At 45.1% G+C, this 5,207-nt stretch overlaps 1 pseudogene; it reads left to right on the top strand.

Moving 5' to 3' along the window:
* Positions 1 to 4,114: 4,114 nt before the first annotated feature.
* On the top strand, positions 4,115 to 4,998 carry LOC123160848 (uncharacterized; annotated as a pseudogene).
* Positions 4,999 to 5,207: the final 209 nt, after the last annotated feature.

Here is a 5,207-nt window from a genome sequence, read left to right as displayed (position 1 = left end):
GGTTTCCAAGGTTTTATATTTTTTTCATTTTTTTTGAATTTATACTGCCCTCTAGACTGACTGATCAAAACATCGGTCTATACCTCAAGGGGGCATTGTAAAATATATTTTTCTCAAATTTTCTTTCATGGACATGTTTGGCACATGTGGGTCACCGTGTCATAGAGAAATTGAGTGATTTGGAGGTGGTGGAAAAAAGCACCTTTGTTCAAAAAATGGCTTCAGTTAGACCAAATGGTCCCTCCGGAATGCGGTGATTTTTTCGACCACCTCCAAATCACCCAAAATTTGGCACACATGATCTCTTGCACAAACAAAGCTAGGTTTCCAAGGTTTTATATTTTTTTGAATTTATACTGCTTAAAATACTTGCCGGACATGATGTAAATGGACCCAAAAAAATTCCACTTCTTTGTATCAACATGAGAAGGAAGCATGACTAGTTTGGTAAGGTTGTCGGCATTTGTATGGATTTTCTAATACGATTAAATGCTTAGAATACTTCTCGGAGGTGACGCGAGAAGCGCACGTTGTTGATCCTTCACCGGCGGCCGTTCCGGTAGGAGGTAAGGGTCCGTGTGGAAGGACGGGTTTTTCTCGACTTGCTTCAAATGGACTTGTATTCTTTCTTCACCCTTGTACCAACATGAGAAGCATCCATGACTAGTTCCATTGATTTTCGACGTTTTTATTAATTTCCTAGGGTTATCACGACGATAAAACCCTAAAATATTTCCCACTAGCGCCACCCTTCCCTCCGATCACTCTGACCAGCATGTACTTAACTTAGCATCAAGGCCATGAAAACAGGAATCAGAACTGTATTAGATTTTGATCCCACACATACAAAACAGATAACACACAGACTGCAGGTACTGCGATTACCAGATTGAACTTGTAATGCATAACAACTTCTGGTATTCAAATACATCACATGAAATAGTGAGACAATTAGAAATGCAAAAAAGCTTGTGATGTTGAGGTTGAGCAAGGGACTTTTATTGTGAGACGCAGCATCTTCAGCAACCTATCCATGATTCCACCTGTAGCATATAAGTAACTGAAAGTTTCAGATTGAATACAGTTGGTATTGGAAAAATGACAGTACGGTAATTTGAAGATGCCAAGGAAATCTGTCACAACAACTGTAAGGATACGAATTTGAATACAAAGTTCATAGAAGTCAATGTTGAATTAATAAGACCTTTGCAAGATGCAAAATCACTGCTGTGATGAGAGTAAACAGCATGTAGGCCATAGCACATGCAAGAAGGACTTACAGGAAGTGAAGCAAACGGTTGTACAGCACGGCAACATGAGTAAGCCAACATCCCTACAAAAATTATTTCACTGCTTATGTCTATTTTTTTGCTGAATCATTAGGAAGCCCTAAATATTTGGATGCAAGATCACCGACATGGCACTACTGAAATATTTCAGTGTCTACATCTCTGTACTGAAATATTTCAGTGGCTACGTGTGTGTACTGAAACAACACCACTGAAATATTTCAGTTGCTACATGCGTGTACTGAAACAGCACCACTGAAATATTTCATTTCGTACGTGTGTGTACTGAAAGTGAACCACTGAAATATTTCAGTGGGTACGTGCGTCTACTGAAAGTGCACCACCGAAATATTTCAGAGGCTACGTGCTTGTACTGATACAGCATCACCGAAATATTTCAGTGGCTATGCGCGTGTACTGAAACTGCTACACCAAAATATTTCTAGGGTTGCGTGCGTGTACTGAAACTGCAGTACTGAAATATTCAGTGTCTACCCGTGTGTACTGAAATTGCATTGCACTACTGAAATTTTTCAGTGTGTACCCATGTGTACTGCAATTGCACTACTCAAATATTTCAGTGTGAACCTGTCACTACTGAAATATTTCAATGCCTACAACTATCTACTAAACTTGCAGTATTGAAATATTTCAGTGTCAACCCAGAGTCTATCACTCTAAACTGTGTGCTGAACTTTTCTGGAGGCACTTCTTGCAGCCAAAATATTGCAAGTTCAATTTACACAGATTGCATCACGTAATTTGAACACAACTCTTGAGGTGACAAACAAAATTTCCTATCATGGATACCACTCATTCACATCAAAACGTAGCAAGTAAACATAGCAATGCTATATGCCTAGACTCATTACAGCCTCATCGATCAAACTAAGCTGCCATCCAGAGGCTACGGATTCAAGTACACAGGTAGCAAGAACATATTGCAGAGAATCAAATTAAGCAAGTGGCAAGTAATGATGAATGAAATTCAGCAATCTTACCCTAAACATAGCTACGGCCGCCGTTCAGATGAGGAGAGCGGCGAGGGAAGCGTGGAGAACGGCGGGGAAGCGATGTCGCGACCACTGTCCTCCTCCTCTTGCGCTTCAGAGTCATCTCCGACTCGGTTGGAGGCTCCACAATCTGCAACGGCACCTCGTGCACCGTGGGTTCCTGATCCAGTGGATGCTCTACCCTGGATCTGAACGCCCACTACCTACGCCTGGTCCACGGGCTGGACGAATCGGCCTGCTCCATCGCCCAGAGGAGGATCTCGACCTTGTGCATCGGTTGTGCGGGTGGGAGGAAAGCTTTGCCCTCTCCCTCCTGTCATTTGCTTCAAAGTGGCCATTGTCGTCCAGTTCATCTGCAATATGTTGTGAAACCAAGAACGGATCTCCGTCAACCTGGCCATCTTGACCTGGTCGCCGCCGGCGATCTCCATGAAGTCGGCGTTCTCGCCGCCGGCGATCTCCACGAAGTCGGCGTTCTCGCCGCCGCCGATGTGCTCGATCTGCTGCTCCATCGAGGATCTTGCGTGGATGGAAGAGGGGGGTGGATGTGGAAGATGAGAAGAGCAAAGTTGCGGCCGCGAGAAGGAGAAGAAGGCTAGGAGATGGCCGCGGTTTCAATGGTGATGGAAGAGGGGAAGGAGCACGGCGGCGGCTTTGCATTGGACGAGAGGGGCGGCGGTTTTGCATTGGAGGAGAGGGGCGGCGGTTTTTCATTGGACGAGAGGCCCCACCTTGTCATATATTTCCTAGGACTAAAATGCCCCTAGACTAATAGTACTTTTGAGTACTTTCGAGTACTTTCATCCGCGTACTTTCGAGTACTACGTATGTATGCGCCGTTAGATCGAGACAAACGAACGGCTCCAAAAAATGCCAACTACTGTAAAAGTTGTATATTTACCCAAGTGCTGGGCCAAGCGCTGCCGTATTATCATTTTCTCTCAAAGATGAGACCTTCGTCTGCGTCCGGTCGCCGCCTTTTGAGGAACCACAACCCGAAGTGCACTTGGTGGACCTCGCTGGCCGCTTGTGTATGGTCCGGGACCTTCGTGCTCAAAACAATGGTATGATGGAGATCTGGAACTACAGCTCTGGTGATTGGTCTTTATTGCATAGCATTGATTTGTCGCGGCACCTTGAAGGAGACTCTTTGCTAGGTCCGCAGATTATCAGAGCTATCGGTTATTTTGGCGACTGTGGACCGATGGAAAAGATGATCTTGGCAACTTCCAATGGCAAGGTGATCACATATGACCTGCTGTCTAGAACTCTCGACACCATTCTTGCAATACCGGAGACTCCATTTTATAAGACCGATGAGCAGTATGCTCCTAGATTCAGTTTATTCAAAGAGAGTCTTGCTCCGGTACACAAAACCAACGTAGAGATGGCGTTATCATCTGCATCTCCCCTAGCTAAAGTTATCAAGGAGATCCTACTCCGACTCCCAGGTGATTTTGCCACACAGTTCAAACTTGTAAGCAAGCAGTGGCTTAGTTTGATCGAGAGTGGAAGTTTCATTCGCTCTTACCATGCGCATAACAACATGGACAGGGAGCCAAAAGTCATGCTTGTTGGCAAGGGGCCAGGAGGACTGGGTTTCAGCTTTTCTCCCTCGAAGAAATTGCTTCGCGACTGTCCTAGCCAAGGCGCCTGGCTTGATACAAAGGTGGTTTGTTCTAAGCCTTGCCATGGTATGAACCTGATAAGCACTGAGACCGAGGACTATTTGTACAATCCTTCCACAGGTTACCACACCATAACTACCATGCAGTAGTGTGGCCACACCAAGTGCGCCGCCGTGTACTCGCAATGAAGCGTGGCAATGTATGCACACTAGAAGACCACGTTTTCGCAGTTGGCAACAAGAATGCTGGCCTGGGGTTCAACATGTTGAAACAGGAGCATGTTGTCGTTCAGATTTTCTATCACGTGAAGGACTTCGAATCTCAGCAGTATTTCCTGACATGCTCAGTCACTGGACTCACGTCGATCCAGCACAACCTTGAACCCCATCTGCCTATAAATAGCATGCCACCTGCCTATGTAGCAGGAGTTTTATACTGGATGAGTGAACCAAGGTTGATGCAGATTCATAAGAGGGTCATTGTATCATTTGACGTCACAAAAATGATGTTTGATCTCGTCCCTTGCCCTTCACCCATCGCAATGTGGAGTGACACGAGCCCTTGCCAAGCATTTGTGGTCGAGCTTAGGGAATGTTATGTGCGGTCCTTGCAGATCCTGTCGCAGAAGAATTAGATATTTGGAAGCTGGAGCATGGTCGCTGGGACAGAGCATATAAAGTCTATTTGGTAGGTTGGTCAGGCTATTCCCTTGGAGAAAACGTTGTGGTGCCGTTGCTTGTCGACCCCAGAGACGGGAGAATCTTGCTCAACACGGGAAGAAAACTGGGTCTTTATGATCCGGCAAGGCGCACGATTGAGAACTTGTATGATCTTTATGGGGTGCTGCAGGTCGCATCGCCAGGGCAATCTTCACGCCTTGGAGTGAATCAAGATGGACACATTACGAGGGGCGAACAATCTTTCAAAAAGTGTGTTGTTCCTCTGCATGGAGAAAATTCACTGGACAGCAAAATCTTGCCGTTGGTCCCTTTGTTATACGAGGAGAGTCTGGCAAGTTATCCTCCTGCGCAGAGTTCATGGGGTTTGCACCAGTTAGATCATCGTTAGCTAAATATACTCTAGCAATTTGATACAACTTCGTTTTTGTGCACATTAGGTTGTTTGTCCAAACTGTATAATGCAATGCTCCCTTAGTTTGTTTGAATATACACCAAAGAGCACGAGACTTACACCGATTGCCACTAGTTAAATATAGTCTAGCAGTTATGTGTTTTCTGTGTTTGTGTTGTAATACTTTTCTTGTAATGAATAGTATG

This window comes from Triticum aestivum, chromosome 1D (assembly GCF_018294505.1).
Source record: "Triticum aestivum cultivar Chinese Spring chromosome 1D, IWGSC CS RefSeq v2.1, whole genome shotgun sequence".
NCBI classification, from domain to species: Eukaryota; Viridiplantae; Streptophyta; class Magnoliopsida; order Poales; family Poaceae; genus Triticum; species Triticum aestivum.
The sequence above is the reverse complement of the archived record's forward strand: the minus strand, read 5'-3'. Positions and strand labels throughout refer to the sequence as shown.